General features: G+C 51.2%; 1 protein-coding gene and 1 pseudogene; one reads left to right on the plus strand and one right to left on the minus strand.

The window, feature by feature from the left end:
• The window catches only part of LOC101582899 (HLA class I histocompatibility antigen, B-38 alpha chain-like), a 245968-nt gene that overhangs the window by 40027 nt on the left and 185667 nt on the right, over window positions 1-20274 (plus strand).
• On the minus strand, window positions 1940-16005 carry LOC101575618 (annotated as a pseudogene).

A 20274-nucleotide genomic window follows, 5' to 3' on the forward strand; every position in this document is an offset into this window, starting at 1 on the left:
GGGCCACGAGGTTGGGAGGGAATCTGCAGTCTCTTCTGAAAGCTGAGACTGGGGATCAGCACGTGCTGGGGAAAGAAGGCCTGGTTGAGACTCCTTCAAATCTCTGCTGAAGTTTGGAACTCATCAGACCGCCTGGTGCTCCCTCAAGGGCCCCCAGATCACAGGGGCTGGAGTGCAGTCACTCTACCTGCACACCTGGACAGGGTCGTCGCTCTCCAGGGTCCACTGAGGAGGTGATTTCATCACAGAATGGAGCACCTCTGATGACAGGCGCTGTGTCGCTGCGGTGTGTGGACAGCGCTGACTGTTCTCCTGAAGGAAGTCTCTGCAGCGGCTCTTCTGACTCGGAGCTCTGACCGAGACTCCAGCCGGACAAGCCCTCACTCCCCGTGCAGAGGCGCAGGCAGGTGTGCTGTGCAGCCGCCTCTTCCCAGATGTGTGGACAGACGAGAGTGACGCGCTCGGCTCTGTGGTTGGTAACTTTCATCAGATGCTTCAAAACCACGGTTATCGCAGGTGACACACTTCAGGGAGCCCACAGGTCTGTGATGGGCCTGTGTGGAGATGCCCATTAGACACCCCCTCTTCCACTTGAGGAGTGAAAGCAGGATGGGACCCGGTCCCCCCAGCCACCCGGGTGTGCGCACAATGAAATAGCAGCCAGGGACGTCCCGAAGGTGTGACCATCCCAAGACCTGAGCAGATTCCTGGAGCTGCCTGGGGGTGGGCAGCACAGGAGCGCACAGCGCACCCCGCACGGCCTCCTGAGGGCTCACCCCACGGAGCTGAGCAGCGCCGCCCCATCGTGGGCCCTGATTCACTTCTCGCCCTAGAGTCTGCAGCCTCAGGACCCAGGGTCCTGGGTGACCACAGCGCTGCTTCTTCCCCAGGGCCACCGACTGGACCACAGACTGAAATGTGAGCCCTTTTCTCCCCCGTGCAGTAGCAGGTGTCAGTGTTTGTGTCTCAGCCATGAGAAAGGCAAGTGAGCGCTTTTCAGGGTCATAGTTTTGGTCTTCTCAGAAGGGGCCTGGATGTTTCCCAAGTTGCCAAGAGCTCTTAGATTGCAGGATCCTCCTGCCTCTCCTCCTGCTGAGCAGGGACTCGGGCGCAGCCCACCACACAGGACTGCAGGCTCCATTGATCTTTTTCTTAGGATGCAAACGAGAAAGGAATGGAACTTTCTTGCAGGTTTCTTTGTGCTTGAGGTAGGCTGGATGCCCACGAGGATGGACAGCGGCCTCACCATCCACACTGCTTGTCACCCAGACCTCGGCTGACGCCTCCATGGAGTGAGGGGAAAGTCCCCTCAGGGTCTGCAGAGGACCTGCAGGAGGACAGGGAGGAAGACCAGAGCGCTGCGGTCCAGCAATGAGTCTGAGGGCTGCTGAGGCAGAGTCACTCACGGCCTGGTGCCCGCCAGGACCGTCCTGGCCATCAGCTGACTGCTGCTCCCGGCCTGCAGCCCACAGACTCCATCAGCCCCCTCAGTCCTCACTGCACCCGGGAGTTCAGTGACAGTGCAGAAAGAGCTTCATGTCCGAGGAGCTCCGAGTGCGACTGAGAGTCATCCGGTGACTGTGCCCTCCACAGAGGAGAGCGGGAAGCCTCTCCCGAGAGCCTGGAGGAGAAAAGTAGGAAATGCCAAGGAGGGGCGGTCACCCTGTCGCCTGGGCACCTTCTCTCCTGGCCGTTTTTGCTGAGCTCTAAGTTTCTGCTTAAGGCAGCAAGTGACAGCTTCACCTACAGTCTTACGACTCCATGTGTCCCTCAGGGTCTGGGTGACTTTTGGGCCCTCTTCTGCCTTCTCCCATGTTTTTTTTTTGTTGTTGTTGTTCATCCAATAAGTCATAACTTTATTAGTGATAGAAACAGTATAAATTTCAAACCAAGCTGCAGTGACCTTTTTGAAACACCAAAAATGTCCTCCTTCTGATGATTACATTGTTAGTCCCATAATGGCATTCACGGTGTGATCACGGTTGTTCCTCGGGGCGCGGGCTGCCTCTGCCCTCCACACATGTGCTTGTGACGTCACCAGCTCTGTGTCTTCAGCTTCCACGCCTGCTTCATCAGCCTCTCCCTCTTCACTCTCCTCTTGTGCTGTTGGAGTGTGTATGTTCTTGAATGTTTGAGACAGCTTCACCCTGAACTTTGAACTTCTCAGCAGCTGCTAGCTGTGTGTGCTGAGAGAAATCCTCATCTTGGCTTCCCCAAATCTATGCAGGTATCTGAAGTGGGCTCTTATGGACAGCTGGTTCTGTGATGGTGAAGAGGATATTCTTAGCCTTCCGAATAGTGACTCTAGTAACTCCCGTAACCTGCCGAGACCCAGTGTGGACACAGCCTTCACTGCCTTCTTTTCACTCCAACTCTGTTTTGCTTTCCTGACTGGTTCTTCATGATTCCCACCATGGCCAGCTGGGCCCCTTGTGTGGCTGCTTGTGTGAATCTTGCTCTTCGAGCTCTGGTACTGATTCATCACTGTCAGACTGTTCCAGACCCGTCTCAGCCCAGGGCTGTGGCAGCTCCTGCTCTGTAGCAGGGATGACTTCTGCGGCTTCACTGGGCAGTTTGTGCGGAGAGCATGGGACCAAGGTGGTGGCAGGAAGAGAAGATGAGGGCAGAAAGGTCTCCCATGTTCTTGTCCAGGCTCTAGGCTAGCTGTGGCTCGCAGCCTGGGCAGTAGGGAGACTGGAGGAAGAGGAGGCGCACAGCGGGAAGCCATCGGCCGCCTGCAGGGCCCTGGCTCGGCCACCCCATAGGAAGCTGCTTCCCCAGAGACTGCAGTTTCCCAGTTTTGCACTTTATCGTCATGCAATTTACATAATCCAGTTGGAGTGACAATTCTTAGGCTATCAGACTCAGGTCAGGCTGTTCTGTACATTGGAAGTGTGTGTGTGTGTGTCTGTGTGTGTGTGTGTGTGTGTACAGATGGATTCAGAAGGAAAATGTGCTCCGCATCCTCAGCAGCTTCTCTGCATCTCTTACTGCTTTCTTTCCTTCTCTTTCCTCCTGACACTTTTCTCAACCTGCCTTCCCCTGAGCACTGATGTTCTCTAAGGAAAGTGCTGGAAAAGGAGTAGGAGTTATGCCTAATTTTTTGGTTAAATATTTCTTCTCTAATATCATGCTGGTATAAAAAAGTCAGCTTCACAAACCAAACCTTATAAACATCAGGGGTCCCTAAATACCCTTGAGAAGGTCTCGAGTGACCAACAAGACTTCCACAGTGCAGACAAACACAAAACCCACGTCCACTGTGCCGCAAGGCTAAGTCAAAAGAACTGCTTGGCCACTCGAAAGGGACACTAGCTCCTGCTTGGTGACTGGTCAGGGCAGGGCAGTGCAGGGCGATCCGCGGAGTGACTCAACTTAGAAAGTGCTGCTGTTTCAGTCCTCAGTAGAGGGCTGGCAGCTAGGACCATGGACAGCGACCCGGCCCCAGTTACTTTCGATTTCCTTGCCTCAGGATTGCAGGAGGAACAAAGGATCAGACAAGCCGACAGCATTTAATACATCCTGGTTGAAGTAGAAAAAAAAGTACTGATTTCAGCAAATCTCCAATCCAAAGTTCTCATTTTTCAAGTATTTTATGGAGCAGAAATCTGGGAATCGCACATTCGGTCCGTCTGCTATGCTCTGGAGTAGGATAGTTGTGTCCATCAGACATGTGTGCTGTCCTAACTCACGTTTTTTCCCTTTGTTTTTGTTTTTTTTTTGGTTGGCTCAGGCTGCTGAAAGGGAGGGTCTGGTGTGGCATTTGGAGTTGGGGATGGAACCGCGGTCCCCCACGCATGACTAGGTTTGCCCAGGGAGGCGCTTAAACAACTGAGCTAACAGGCAACCCCCCAACCCGTGTTAGTAGAGTACTACTTTTCTGGGAAAAGCAAATGCCGGGCCGGAGAGACAGCCTAGTGCTATAAGCACCTTCCTGGAAAGAGCAAGGTCCTGAGTTCAATTCCTAGTACCACACACACACACACACACACACACACAAGTAATGACAAACTATGATGTAAACATTATATTTTTTAAAAATGTATTTAGTGCAGGATCTACAGGGTCTCACTACACAGATGAGACTCGTAGTGATCTTTGCTGTTTTCAGCCCCCCAAGCGCTAGGATTAGAGGCCCCTCACCCCATGCCCAGTCTCATTCACAGTCTCAGTGTGCCCTGGGGGTGGGACCAGCATGGCAGGCCAGAAGATGGAACCCCTGCCCCTGTGTCTGCTACACTTTGTATTTAAGCAGCACTTTCTCCAAAATGACCCACCCTGTCTGTCCCTTCAAGATAAGATGCTTACACTATTGTTGCCAATGATAAAATGTGAGATTTCAAAACAAAATTAGGATTTTGAAGAACTTGTATCCAACACCATTATGTTTATCAGCATATAAATATTTATAAACTTTTCTGATGAAATATATGGTTAGTATGAAGAGTGGTCATTTCTTGACGACTTGTAATGAAATGTGTCAGCCCAGGAATCTGCATAGTGTGGTTGATCTCATGGTTCTGAGGCACGCGCCAGCCCAGTGTCCCTCAATGTGCCACACGGACCTGGGGGCTCTCAGGCCACAAAGCATGACCCCCTGGGCGGGCTGCTTCCGGTTCCACAGTGCACGAGAAGCTTACGAGGGAAACACTCGCGTCGTCTCGGGGCAGTAACAGAGACGCCCACGCGCAGCTTTCTGATCACAGCAGTAACCGGGCTCCTCCTACACACGTGTGTCAGGCTGAAGTTTCTCACGTGCTTCCATCAAAGTAACTGGCTAAACGCGAAGTGGATGTGAAAACCCAGCACGCAGTCTTCTGATGAGACAGAGAAGAAAAGGATTTCTAAAAACGCAAACTGTCAAAACATCCACTCTCACTGTACTGTACACTTTTGGAAAGTGTTTCTCATGCAATTATATTTTTGTTACCATAGTTGATTATCAAAATTCTGACAAATTAAATATTTTAAAACATTTTAATTTCTAGTATTTATACCTATAAATCATACAAACATGGTTACTTTTGAGATCCTCAGTAATTCTTAGCAGGAGATAAATATCTTCAAACCAAAAGGTCTAAACAGGGTTTGGTGGCGCCCGCCTGTAATCCCAGGACTCAAGGCTGAAGCAGGAGGACCGCCCCGAGTTCAAGCTGGACTCGGATACATGGTGAGTTCAAGGCGCGGCTGAACTACACACTGAGGCCAAAACAACAACAAACAAACATACAAAGGAACATACATCAACAAACACAAAGAAACAAGACAGAAGCCAAACTCTGACAGCAGCGGAGCTGGCCAGCCAGGTCCTGCCCAGGAATCAGCGAAATTCCGACCAAGAGCGCGGGGCAGGAGGTCGGTGATCAGGGCAGAGCTCCAGGTCTCCACGGGGTTCTCCTGGTCTCGGTCCAAGGGCGGGGGCTGGGGTGGGAAACCCCACGTGGGACAGTCCCCACCTCTACCGAGTTTCACTTCTCCCTATTAACCTGCTTCAGACGAATTCTGCCTGGACACTGATGACGTAACGGCATCGCTGCATGCCATTGGCTTTTCTCCTGAGGAGCCAATCAGATTCACAGTGGATTCCAGCCCTAAAGTTCCAGCAAAGGACCGCGGTTGGGTCATCTCAGTTCAGAGAATGCGGCGCCTAAACCACCACTCGCGCTCCCCGCACCCCTCCCTGCTCCTCCCCCTCCCGTCCCTCCTCCTCGGGGCCCTACGCTGGCCCTGAACTGGGTGAATTGGAGCCCTGGGGAGGACCCCGCAGCACGAAGCAGGACCGGGAGCCGCCCGAGGGGACCCAGCCCGCGGCGCCCGCGCGTGCCCGCAGCTGCGGGGCGACAAGCAGACCCCGCTGCGAGGGAGGGCCCCGGTGCGGGCACGGGAGGAGCCGGAGCCTGGGGGGGAGCTGAAGGGGCCTGACGGGCTCGCCGCCCCGAGGCGCCCCGCGCAGCGCAGCGCTCCTGAGCGCCCGCCTCCGCCCGCCCCCGCCTCCGGGCTCGCGATCCGCCTGGCTGCAGCCCGAGTCAGCGGAGCTCCCGGCCGGGACCTGCGGCCCCCAGCTCCGCGGCCCTGCCCCTCCCGGCCTTCCTGGACGTTTCCTGCTCCCAGGCTGCCTGTGAGCGCGAGGATGACTCCTGGGGTCCTGGAGGCGCGGGTGGGAGCCCCAGTGCAGCAGCAGGACCAGTGCCAGCCCCACGGGAAGACTCCGCGCGTGCAGCAGGTAGAAGGGAACCTACTGCGCTCGCGGGCAGGGGAGCCCAGGGGCTGACGTCGCCAGCCAGAGTCAGGGGTGAGTTCCGCTGAATGTGGCTCGCGAGGGGGCAGTGCGGAGCTGATAGCAGGTGTTTACGGGACTGGTCGCGTGGAATGCGAGAATGACATCACGTGTCACCAGGCTGGCTTGTACAGGGACATTCTGGAGGGAGGGGTCTGAGAAGAGCAGGTAGAGTTGAAGGGTCCTTCCCTGGCCGGGCTTCTCCCAGACGTGATGGCGTGCAAGCAATTGAAGCAAGTTGGGATCGCTGCGTATTTCTAAAACACAAGCCGCACACAGTGGGTGTGACTCACGCATTGTTCGGGAGGAGCACCGGGGCCAGGAGAGTCCTGGCTGGCCAGGGGCAGGGGGCTGCGCATGGGCGCAGGCTGGGAGCTGGCTGCTGCCTCCTACCGTGCTGCGCCTGCAGGCTGCTGTGCTATGAGGGCGCCCTGTCAGCTGAGGCGCTGGCTGGCCGGATCCTGCCTCCAGCGGATCTCCTGGGCTCCAAGCAGACCCTGTTTTCTTCTTCCCCAAGAGGGACAGCAATGTGGCTCCCAAGGAGTCACAGGTGATACGAGGCACCTGAGGGAGAGGCCCAGGCTGGCTTCTCTGACTCTGGGATCTGGAGTGTGGCTTTGGCCTTTGGAGCACCTTGTACTCGCGGTGACTGATCTCAGTCTGTTCTCTCGGGGTGACACTCTGCTTGTGTGGATGTGGGCACAGGAGGGCTCAGGTCGCTCCCTGTCCCCGCGGTGACTTCTGTATCGGCTTCTGACCCTGTGTCTGTGACCTGTCACCCCCTTGAGGAGCCCAGGAGACCCGAGCCCACCCTGACCTGGGACCTTTTCCCACTCAGCCTTCCCAGTGCACAGAGGCAGGACGGGGTCCCCTCCATCCCTGCCTGACTCTGTGATGCACAGAGCCGCCCCTTCTTCCCTGTTGGCTGCCAGCTGGAGCCCTAGCCAGGCTTCCCTCCCTCTTGGCTGCAGGGCTGCAGGGCCTGGATCGCTGAGCACCCTGCTCCAGCTGGATTGCAGCTCTCCCTCAGCAAGGGCTGCCCAGGGCTGGGAGAAGCAGGCTTTCTTATCCCTCAGGAGCTGTTCAGTGGGCTAATCGTCCACCCGGCAGGAGGAACGCTCTCCTGGGTAGGGGGCTGTAGTGTGCGTGCTACGCAGTGCAGCAGAAAGTTCCGGGCAGTCCTAGCATGCGGTCATGAGGGCTGGATCCCGGGGACACACTGAGGGCCACAGCCATCCTGGGAGAGGCTCCTTGTGGTCGGGGTGTGCAGAGAGGACCAGGCTCTCAGGGTTGGCCCCCCAAGGCCTGTGAGGATTCACATCATCAGGAAGGGAAGGGCGAGCACTGCACACGGTGAGGGATGGGAGAGTTTGCTTAGAGGGCAGAGCAGGATCAGGCCCACAAAGGAATTCTCTGTGCTGTCCTGCTGTGACCATCTGGGACCACCAGGCCTCTGACAGCTCTGGGAACCTCACTTCCAGCGCTCACCCACTCTTTCTCTGTAGGACCCAAGTGACAGGATCAGCACTGAGTGCTTTGTGCTTGTTGTTGTTGTTGTTGTTAAAAAAAAACAAACAAACACAATGTCTCTTTTGTTTTTCTCTGATCTTGTTTCAGTTGGCCTAGGGCTAGAAGTAAAATTCATAGAAAGAGAAATTCTTCCATAGCATAGGTGACACGTACCCCACAGGACTGGGGCGCAGGTCTAGACTGTCGCAGAGCTGAGTGTGGTTCCAGGGGAGACAAAGCACAGGAGGGCAAGTGTAGAAGACCTCAGAGAACTTGGAAATCCCCATTGCCTTCTCTCCCCTTCTCCCCTGCCTGCGCGGCTCCAGCTGCAGCCCGTCCCGTGCTTTCCGAGTCCCAGCGCGCTTCTCCGCGCTCAGGCTCTGCGCAAGCGAAGAAGGTCCCTGTGCTCTGACCATGTGGGAGCGGATCCACTGCGGTCCCCGCGATGGTGACAGCCCCCAGCAGGTCGAGAACACACGCCCTAAACCTTCACAGTGAGGGCTCCCGCGGTCCTGCCCGGGCTCACAGGAGCTGCAGGTGGAGCCAGTCAGGAGCTGAGAACCCAGAGCTCCTCGCTGGGCTCTTCCTGGACGGGAACCTGGGACCGCTCAGTGGGGCAGACCCTGGAAAGAAAGGGAGGAGACCCCGCGGGTGAGGAATTGTGGAAGACATGGGCAGCGGGGATGGCAGACCTGTCTGCCTGGGAAATATTTTATTCAACATTTGTGAAGTTAATCTCTGTCTCTCTGGACTAATAATGACATCATCATTATTATTATTAAATTCCCCCGTGTTCTGTAAGGTTTATGAGCAACAGACCTTTTTTCTTAAGATCAGCCCCAGCCCCCAGCGTGGAGAAGGGCTTGGCTGAGTGCTGACACTTGGCCACAGCCCGGGAAAGGAGCATTCACACCTTTTGGGCCAAGTGCCAGATATCTTTGTTTTTGTTTTTATTTTCCATGGTCACAGGCTTCGATTTTCAACAGTACTGAGACCTGCGGAACCTGAGGTACACTTTGTGTTTCTCCACAATTTACAGTTATGCATCCCAATCCAAGCCATGAGAGAGCCTATGGCAGCGAATAACAGAAGTGACGGGAGAAAAGCCAGGAGCAGTTTACGGCTGTGGAAGTTCAGATGAGACTTAGTGAGCACATCCTGAGAATAAAGTTGTGCCGGGAGCCTTCCTCGGTGCGTCCCAGACTCGGCTGCAATGAGCAGCGCCATAAAGCCAGGACCTGAACCTCAGAGGGGTGTTTGCGGGAGAACAGTTCAGACTTCTGATCGTGTGACCTGCAGGATCCTAATCTGACAGGAACTCTTGGATTATGACTGTGTTGGCTGTCCTTGGTCACCTTTAACAGCACAGCCTTCCAGCTGCATGAAGGACCAGCTTTCCTTTTTCATTCCCTTCCTCCTGAGCTGCTGCCACTGTCGCTGTCCCCACAGCCTGTGAACTCCTGCCTGAGTCAGCGCCCGGCTCCTGCTCTGGCTTCTGACCGCTCAGGGCGCAGGGTGTGGGCAGCTCCCAAGGAGCGAGTCATGTCAAACAGTACCAGATATTTATGCAAGAAGAGGACACAGACTGTCCCTGGGAGCATTCCTCGGGTGCGGCGTCAGCAGGAAGTGGGGACCCACGGTGCTGACAGGACTCCCCGGTGGGCCTTGGAAGCGTTCAGCAAGCAGAGTTCTGGCCAGGCTTGCTCAGGTCAGCTTCTGGGAGTGCTGCTTCCTTCAGTAACCGAGTTCCACAGCTCTGGTAGGGTCGCGAGAAGTGCAAGTGCCAAGTGGAATTCTAGCAAACGTTGAGGACACCTCAGGAGCGAGGGCTGCCGCTCAGGTTTGCAGTTTCCTGAGCTCTGTGCGCTGTCCGCTTCACTTCATAGCTCCATTTTCCCTGAACACCTCATCATTTTTTTTTTTAATGTATTTAGTACAGAGTCTACAGGATCTCATTACACACATTGGATTTATACTCATCCTCCTGTTTTCAGCCACCCAAGTGCTGGGATTAGAGGATTGTGCCACCATGCCAAGTCTCAATCTCCATCTCAGTTCACCCCCCCTGCACCTGCTTGCAGGCACTTTTTTCCACTGCGCTATTTGGCTGTCCCTCCCTCATCAAGTTTTTGCTTAAATTGTGTGAGTGCTTCTTCATCAGTCTTCCCTAAAGCAAGAGAGTCCTTAAGACACTGTATATCAGGGCTAGCGGGATGGCTCAGTGGACTAAAGCTCCCGCTTCGGCCAGCTTGGGCAGGCACAGGGACAGCCGATCGATATCGAACACCACATGCTGCGCCACCATCACCCCCGGGTGGGCTGAGCCGGCCAGAGTCAGGACATAGTGGCCCACGCCTGTAATCCCAGTGCTGGGGTGGCTGAAAGCAGGAGGATCATGGGTCCGAGCTGCATAGTGAGACCCTGCAACAACCAAATATCTTAAAAGAAAAAAAAAGCTACTGCACATCCTGGGTAGTGAGAGCACAGGAAGCCCAGCGGTCACCATCAGCGTGAAGAGAGTGATGAAGAGAGTCCTGGGCTCCGGAGTCAGCTCTGCATCCCCACGACACTGGCGGGCCGACAGGCTGCTCTGTGTTCCTGCTTCTCCTTATTCTTCGACATGGATGCAATCATAAGTAAGAACAAAAGGCACTTGTTCTCTTTTGATGACAAATTTAGATTTGAGAAATTCCCAGAATATGTCCAAAGTCAGTGTGGAAGGGCTGGCCAGGTGTTCTGACCATTAGGTTGTCACTGTGTCTGTCACCAATCCCGAGGACATAAGAAGCTGCGCGGTAGCCAGGGCAGGATAGGTGAGCTCCTAATGGCTCGGGCCAGGTCCTCCCCAGAACCGCGTTCCTTCAGCCAGCGCAGAAGGGCATCTCCGCGGAGGCCTGCCGCAGCCACGTGGATCTGACATTGCTTCAACTTCGCCAGGAAATGCAGCCCCACTGCGCAGTAGTGTGTCCCCAGACATCAGTGACCTTTAAAGTCAGAAACCCGGGACAGAGATATAGGTCAGGAGAATAAGCGCTTATCCAGCAAGTGGAAGGTTCTGAGTTCAATCACCAGTACTGCAAAATAAATGAATATATAAATAAAATCAGAAACCCTGGTATTTACCGTGCTGTAGGGTGATGCGCTTTTCCAGCCTTCCTGATGGCCTGATATTCAGAGGGATTAGTACTTGGCATTGATTTCTTCGTTTTCACTTTATCCAGAGCAGCACCAACAGCAGCACACACCCGAGCCTTCCTAGCACTCACGGGTGTTAATACCAAATTCCAGAGTCTCCTTCCAAGTAGGATCCTTGTTCCTGGTAGCTCTGAGCTTCTGATGGTTCTGCACGGGAGCTCAGCACCGTGAGAGGGACCAGCCCCGACATGGCTCCTCAGGTTCTTCTGTGGTGTCTGTTGCCCGTGACCAAAACCACTGGGAAGGGCTTGTTGTGGCCCCAAACACGAGACATGGTTCGTGGCCTCCTTGGTGGTGCGGGGAGAGGAGAGTTCCATGAGCTCCGACTCGCGACAGCGTGTGTGCGAGCGAGTCCTGCGCTCCCTCCTCTTGACCTTGCAGCCTCCAAAAGGACAACGCGGGGCGGGGCCTGCCCACAGCACAGTCCCGGATGTCCTGGGGCTGCCTCAGTGGCTCATCCTCAGGCGCATGTTCTGTTCTCCCAGGACTTGCACGCAGCACACAGTCGGCGGGCCTGGCTGTCCTCCTTCCCATGAGGCCAAGTGTCCTGGGTTCCCAGTTCTCTTACCCCCACGGGACTCCTGATAGGAGACAGATGACAGCTCAGCACGTCCTGACGAGTTTCAAAGTGAACAGTGGCCCTCAGTCGCCCTCCACCAAGCTCACTGCGTAGGTTTTCAAGGGTGGTGGAGCTCGCTCTGGTGGGTTTGTGGGCTTCAGCTAGTCAGTCCCCGACAGTCCCACAGGGGCCTGAGTCTCTTCCTCACTGATTTTGCTCATTTTTCTTTGAAATTCACTCACTTCAGCATCCTTTAAGGCATCAAATTCGTGTAGCCCGTTTCCTGCAAGGACTCCAACTTCTGAATCCCACTTTCCTCCTGGCTCACAACTTCCAGTCACTACCTCGAGACCTGGAGGAAAAGGCACGACGTCACATCGTCCCCGTGTTTCAGCTTCAAGCTCTCAGCCACAGCAGCATGATTCACGCAGGCCGACTCTAGGGTCCGCGTCCATGAGCAGGTTAAGCACTGGGGGCTGTGAACGTGCTTCCGTGTCATCTGGGAGCATGAAAATGGTCCCACCCGAGGAGCCTCCAGGTGGATGTAAATCCCAGGGGTAAAGGACGTGCACAGGTGTGGAGCCCACACAGGGCCTGCGATCCTCTGCCTGGATGGCAGGGATGTCCCCACCACAGGAGGCATTAGGAGGCTGAAGCACAGTCCTAGCCCCGCGGCGCTCACATGAGGGCACCATCTCAGGCTTTTAGAAACAGATGCGGTGTTGTAAGAGTGGGATTTTCACGGAGGCCTTTTCAGATTAGGATACATGCCCGCGCTCAGCCCCGGTGCCTCCGCGGGCTCCTACCCGGTGCCCCGACGGCAGTCCAGGGCCCTGCGGAGGCCCCATCGCACGCCCCTGCGTGCGCTTCCCGCAGCCCCGCCCGCTGCCCCGCGCAGCTCTGCACCGCCCGCCACCCGCTGCGCTGGCCCCAGGTTGTTCTTAGCTTCGTAGCTTTTAAATCTAATAACGGGGAAAATACTGTTATTTCTGTCTGTGGGAGTTTATAGAGCTGAGGCTTTCTCTGTTGTTAAGTCTGTAGTAATCACAAGCATTCCAAAAGAAAGCCCGCTCTGCTGTCCTAGAGCAGGCGCTGATGAATCTCCAAGAGCCGGACTAAAGAGGGGACGATTCTCGGACCCAGGTTTTGCCTGTTTTCTCGTACTCTTTAAGTTGTGTGTATGTGGCCAGCTCAGCCCACCAGGGGGCGGGGCTGGCTGGCATGTGGTGCTGGGGGATTGAACCGCGGTCCCTTTGCTTTGCTAAGCTTGTTGTAAGTAGGTGCTTTAGACCACTGAACCATCTCACCAGCCCCATCCATGTACTCTTCACACATTATTTGACGCTTTTTGCATGCCCTCTAAGAGTCGTATCTACCGCCCGTTCCAGTCTCTGAGGCAACATGGCACCTTAGGGGCACCCTTGGTCTGCCCACCACAGCAGCCCCCCAGAAGTCACTCCAGGAGCTCCCCACCTCGCAGGCTTGTTCTTGGAATCCAGCCGAGCTTTACTTCTTACCAGCGACACGGGATCATCCAAGGGCCTTGGTGCAGAGCAGCATCCCAGCTCTTTTTAAGACCCTTGTGCAGGCAGGGCCTGGCTAAATGTGAACTTGCCCAGGTGGGGCTTGAACTCGTGACCCTCCTGGCTCAGCCACCCAGAGCGCTGAGATTACAGGCTGTGCCACTATGCTTCGTTTAAGATTTTTTTTTTCTTTTCTGAACTCTTCAGTTACAAACACAGAACAGTGTTGCCTGCAGGTGTTAGAGGACCTCACTGGCTGGGGCATGTACCTTTACAGGACTGATACGGAGATTTTATCACGATATGGCTGCATTAAACTGATGTTAAATTACAGGAAACTACATCTTTTATCCAAAATGTGTCTCATGTGCATCTAATTGCATCTTTATAAGTAAAAAGAAAAGAAGTGTTCCTGCTCAGTCAAGCAAAAGCAGCAAATAAATCTATGGAGAAATCATCTACATCACTTTTCTTTTGAGATTTGCAAAGTAAACCGCCCCGAGGCGCCTCCTCGCCCTCAAGGAGGGCTGTCGGCAGCACGCGCACCAGCGCCACCTGCTGGGGGCTGCGGGGAGCCCTTCTGCGCGGCTGGCGGGGACAGCCCGGGCCGCTGCGGGGACCAGCGTGGAGATGCCTCAGAGAGCCGCAACCGCAGGTCGGCTTGGGCCCGGCTACTTCCTTCACGGGAATCTGTCCACAGGAATAAAACCGTCACAGCACAGTGCTATCTGCTTTTGGGCCTCCAAAGCTCAGCTGGTGAGAATCCGGAAGAGAGGATTAGACGAAGCGCATTGCCGGGAGGCTGTCATCTTGGTGTTGGGATTTTATCTAAATGTAGGACACTTTGGAACATAAAATGAAACTTATTTTCTCCCACCTAGGGATATTCTACTATTTGAGTCCCAATCGCTTTCATCTAATAAATATGGAAATGTACCTGACTTGTTGTCCTGTAATGGGCTGTACATCACATAATATTGTTCTTCAAGGCAGAGGTCTGAATCTCAAAAAAAAAAAAAAAAACAAGAACAAAAACAAAAAAACCCCACCCAACTCTTCTCACCCCGAGGAATCCTTGTTTCACATTTCGGAAGACCTGCGCATCTGGAGTTATGAGCACACTGAATACTGGGAGAGATGAACAAGAGTGGATTCTCGTACGTATGGAAAGTCTTTGTTTCCTAACTCAGCTTTGCGCTAACAGCATCTTTTGCGAGAAGACCTTATTGTATGTTCCATAGAAAACTTTACCTTTTGCCCATGAGCAAGTTGTCGGGGTGTGTCCCTCATGATTCTGCAGCGCTGGTGGCCTCTTACTGGTGAACAAAGGCCGGCAACGCCCCCGGGGTGCTCTGAGACAGCAAAAGAGGCCTATAATCCCAGCGCTTGGGAGGCTGTAAACGGGATCTCTACGAGTCTGATCTACATAGTGAGTCCCTGAACACCCTGTAGGCTCTGTCCTAAATACAGAAAAGAACAAGACTCTTAGTTTAACAAGGGTCTACCAAGGTACCGAGAAAACGATGCAGAGCGTATTAGTGCCAAGGAGTAGAGTGAGCTCTTCAGGGTGCACTTGTTTATAGTATTTGCAAACCACAGAGCTGCTCTCAGTGGCCAATTTCCAGCCGTGTGGCCCTGGCCGGTCACTGAAATGCTAGGTTTTTTTCCTGTAAAATGAGGCTAACAATACATATTTCACAGAGCTGTTATAAAAGTAGAACTAGTCCAAATTAGGCTAAAGCTTAACCTTGGTCATGCCTTAAAAATTAAATGGAAAAGTTAATTCAAATGTAAATAATAAAAAAGAATAGCTGTTCACAGAAAGGACAGATAGATAAATCAGTACACAAAACAAACATCTTTATAAAATCAGAATATGCTCAAATATCTTTTGGATCAAACTGAATTATAGTAACTCTATTGCAAATTTAGAAATGTATAATTATAAATACATTAGTTTCTCAGATTTTGTTCCTCATCAATTAACATTAAATGAAAGATTTTATTCTTTCAAAATTTTTCTAAGGGATCTCTGTATATATATACACACACATCTCCATCACCTACGCAGACATATTTTCCCACTCATACTGTCCCCTGCGCCTTCTGGGCCAATTCCTTCAGTAGACATCAGGTCACATCTAGCCTCGTCCTTCTCACCTTCTCCGCCACGCCTAGGTTCTTGTACAGCCTGACAGCGTGCTCTGGTGCCCAGACAGGTCACTCAGCATTCTCTGGAGAAACACGGGCGTGCCGTCTACCCGGGTAGGTGAGCAGCAGGCTGGGCCCTTCCGCTGTGCAGTGTGCAGTTCTCCTCGAGGGACCTTGCTGTCCTTGTTTCCTTCACCTGATTGAATCGTCTTTCTGCTGATGTAGTTCGATCTTTTGTAGGATTTCCAAGGTTAGTGTATGTGCTGCCAAGTAAGATCCACTATGAGGAGTGAACTTTGTAGGGAAAGGGTCCCCCTTGTGTTTTTATAGTCGGTTTTGACCATACAGTGAGAAACCTGTACCCTTATTTTGGAAGACGAAGCTGTCACAGAACGTCGCTGACCCTGAGAGGACCCTCCTGTGGAAACAGAAGCAAACCGAATTACTGTGTTTGCAGACTGAAGTGCCTCCTTCGGCAGATGCAGGGACGGGTTCCATCCCCGGCGTGCTGTGCTGGCCGCGCTGAAATGGCGACAGAGTGGGCGTGGTGGCGCACCTGTAATCCCAGCACTTGGGAGGCTGGAAACAGGAGGAGCGCTGCGCGTCTGACCTGTGGGGGGCGACCCTGCAGACCCTGGAATACGTGCACTAAAACAGCATGGATGAGCGTGTCTGCAGGGTAATGACAGCACACACCAGGGCCGCTGGCCGACGGAGAGGGCCACGCGGGAGAAATCCTCATGATCACTGCTGCTAGCCGATGGGGAGGGCCACGCGGGCGAAGTCGGCATGAGCGCTGCTGTAGAATGCAGAAAAGCCCTAAGAGTTTGCATCTTATAACAAAGCCACTGAAGAGGACCCCAGACTGCCAGAGGACCCCTTGGACACACATTGAGGTGGGCAGAGATGGGTCGACTCTAGAAATCTGAGCATTAGGAAGAGCCAGATTCCCTCTGTCTGGGGCAAGTCCAGGCTCCGCTGTACCTGTGGTCAGAGAGGCCGAGGCCAGGCCTCTTTGGAAGGTCTCGGTGAGGACTAAGTTCTGAGTAGTTAGCTAAGAGCGGGGCAGGGCCCATCAGCACTGCCACACGAGGTCTGCAGGACACTGGGGACTGATCTGAGCAGTTTGGGACATAATGTCTCTTGTTGTATGTTACGGGTCGGTGCCGAAAGAAACGACGAGAAGACCTGAAGAATGCAGCTTCAGAGGTCTCACTGAGATTAGTGTCTCTCCAAGTGAGCCCAGAGCCTCAGCAGCACCTCACTTTTATTGAGGGGTGAAGGCAGACTAAGGAATGTGCATAATTACCTAAGTGAATCCAAACTACTATCTCTATTGACTTCCACAATTTGCCTAACACTAGGTTCACCCAAATGCAAGCCCATAACATCCCAAGCAAGGGATCAAAGGACAGGGGCCTGCAGGAGAAGCTGCTATCTGCTGCCTCGGGTCCCAGCTTGCCGGGAATTTGCAAGCAGACAGCAACTGTCCTTGGGCTCTGTCCAGTGTTCCCTGCTCTCTTGGGACATCAGGCTTTTGTCTCAAATCTATGTCTCTACAATTTCCTGCTTTTGTTTTTAAGCTGAAAGTTTTTGCAGCATCAGGGCGAGGACTGCAGATTTTTGGTCCATGGCTTGTTGCAGGACTCGTCCTCGTCACCAGACTAAGCAGGGTACACAAATAGTACAGAGACAACATAGACAAATCACTACTACCCTTCCACTAAACCATGGAGTGACATGGAAAGGATTAAGGTTTTCAATGCCATTCGAGATGCTTTGTAACAGATCAATACCAGACAATTCTGACAATTGTTTTACAAAAGTACTATCAATAGTTGTTGAAGAAGCAGGATCTCAGAGGTAAAATTACCACGATGCAATAAATGTCTTTTTACATTTTCCCGTGGGAAATGAGTCTGATTCCACAGAATCGGAGTTATACAGAATGAAGAGGTATTACAATCACATTTTAAACGAAGTTGACATTGTAGATTAACAATTTGATCTCCCAGCATAACAACAGCTTGCTCTAAATCATTTATCTTAGCATCTAACTCTGAGTCTATGTGTCCTTGAGAAGCCCATAACTGTTCTGAGTCCTTGCACCACCACTGCACAAGATGAACAGTTTGTGCACCTTGGCTCAGTGCTACCCCGGCTGTGGCAGCTGTGGCGGCGATTATTCCTAAAATTATGGCTATCACGAGTTCAGTCATTCTTTTCGTTTTCTTCTTTAACACCTCCAGCAAATGTTGGAACAGCATCATGGAAGGGGAGTCTTGCCACGGGCGATGCAGTTGTACAGGAAGCCAAATTCCGGTCCTTGCCCTGAGAATATAGATGCTATCCCTGGAAAAATTAAGGCTAATAGAAGAGTTTAGACATGTATATAAAGAACAATGGTGACATGTGATGGTATCTTTAGAAGGGTTCCAATGACTAGGTCTTACAAGCTACAGGTAAGGGAGGTGGACACATGCCTGAGCAAAATGCGTTGTGTTCCTTTTAAATTTTAGATGTAAATTATTGGAGGATTGATTCCTCCATATAAAACCTTTTCATGCTGACATATGATTTAATAAGGTAACCAATTTCCAAAGATGATGTTGAATTGGTCCTCCAGAAACATGAGGGACACTAGGGGACATTCCTCCTCCATGCCACATTATTGTATCATTGGCATTTCTAGTGCTAGTATAGATCTCATCGGGGCCATTCCGTTTCCATCTTAACTCCTTTCCTTCTGCCGTCCAGGCAGAGCCATAAGGGCTCCAATCTATGACGCTTCCATAGGAAGTATTAACCAACACCCGGGCTGCTTCTCCTCTACAGACTTCCCAATGTACCCAATCACTGAGATAAGCAACATTGGTATTCTGGCAGGGTGGCAGATCTGGTGGTGGAAGCGCTCCATCAGCAGCTACACCTTTAACAGTTTTTCCTTGGAGAAGAAAAAGTCCCTTTTTTCCTCCCTTACCCCCAGTATTATTATTTACTATAAATAACCAGACTCATGTGCTTGCTTTTAAGCAATGAGCTCCATTCCCAATACAGATAGGCCAGCCTTCTACTCCAATCTCAGAAAATGGAATTTTGGTTCCTTCTTCTGCCGGCCCTGCTGGTCCCCGGGCATCATAAGGGCCGGGTAGCCAGGAGCTTTCGTTAACATATATAGGTACAGTAGCATCCCACCAGTGAACTCCTCTATTGAGTGGTGGATTTGGAATGGAAGCCCAATAACTAAAATTATCTTTAACACTTACCAGAAGTGACAGCAAAGCCACCATAGGAAGAAACAAGTTGATACTATTCTTCTCCTGGTGTGTTTTTTCAAGCATTCTCTCACCTTCTTGTGTGAGTTTTTTGATTTGTCCCCACGTAGGTAATGGGGCTTGCTGGGTTTTAGGAAGCAGCTGTCCCAATGATTTCCTCTTTAAGGTGAGTCTTTTTATCTCATTAATTGGAGAATCTATATCAGAATGTTTACGTTTGCTCATTTTTTGGGTTTTATTTGTGGAACTGGCACCCAAATTACTTCTCTAGTATCTCTTTTGTCCAATGACAGTCTGAAGCAGAAAATCTGTCTGGCAGTTATATATATATATATATATATTTTTTTTAAATTTAATGTAAATAAGGCTTTTTGTATCATTAACCTAGGTGTATTCATATGTATTTCCATACTATTCCCCCTTTTTGTTTAATAAGTGTTTTAAGCTTCTATTAACTCATTTTATAATTGCCCATAGATATTTTAATATTTAAGTCCCTATAGAATGTTAACACATTTTTACACATTTTTACACAGACATTTAGAAATCAAAACCATGTATAACACTGTAGTAAGAGAATTTTGACATTTTGTGATATACTTTAAATGTTTTTTGTTTTGTTTTGACATAACACTTTTAACAATCATCTCTATTTAATATACAAATGTTTTATCTAATTAGTCGCCCTTAAATTAGACATCTCGCAAATTTTTTGTAAAAGGCAGAAGTTTGAATTTGAGAGAGTCTTGTCCCAATAAGTAAACTTTGTTTCACATTTGAAAGACCTGTACGCCTGGAATCATAAATACACTTAATACACCATGAGATTAACAATAGTGAATTGCCATACTCATATGAAGACCTTTGTTTCTTCATTTAGCTTTGTACCAAAACCATCTTTAAAGAGAAAACCTTATTGTAACATTCTTTTTGAAAAACTTTATCTTTTAACCAATTACCTATTATTTAAACCATTCTCCAGTTTCCCCGAGATGGTAAGGGCTGGCCATGCTTATCAGGTTTGGAGCGGCATTCATTAGTCCAGTGTTTACCTTTTCCACATCTTAGACAAAGTCCTGGAGCAGTCTTGTTACTCTTATTTTTTTTTTTTTTTTACTATCTTGTCCTTTTTTGCATTCTTTTCTCATGTGACCCATTTTTCCACAATTAAAACATTTGATATGAGATTGTTTTAAACAAGACTGTAAGGCAGCCGCCAATGCATTAGCTTTGTATGGCTCTGAGCCGATATCAGCGCAGGCCTTAATATACTCTTCCAGTGATGCACCCTGCGCCTTTAAGGGGCGCAGAGCCTTCTGACACTCAGTATTCGCATTCTCAAAAGCCAAAGTTTGTAACAATAACTCCCTCAAATCTTACCACCTCTTGCGCCTTTTCTGTTCTGGAAGGGAAGGCTTCAGCTCAGTTTGTGAAAGTATCTACCCAGAGCAATAAATATTGAAGTCCCTTACTTTTTGGCAAATGAGTAAAATCAAGCTGCCAGTCTTCCCCAGGATATTCACCATGTCTCTGTATACCTGGAGGAACTATAGTCCGATTGAGGGGATTGTTTTTTGACAGAGCTCACATGTCTTACTTATCTGTTTTATTGTCTGGGAACGTCCTTTTCCTATGAATAGTTTTGAGGCCATCTGCTGGGTCTTGTCTCTCCCCAAATGAAAGGTCTGGTGCAAAGACTTAATAATTTTCTGTTGACTAGCACCAGGCAGGAACAACTTACCATCACTTGATTGTAGCCATCCAGATGGAAGGAACCGGCACCCA

The sequence above is a fragment of the Octodon degus genome, unplaced genomic scaffold, assembly GCF_000260255.1.
Source record: "Octodon degus isolate 3935 unplaced genomic scaffold, OctDeg1.0 scaffold00005, whole genome shotgun sequence".
Classification (NCBI taxonomy): domain Eukaryota; kingdom Metazoa; phylum Chordata; class Mammalia; order Rodentia; family Octodontidae; genus Octodon; species Octodon degus.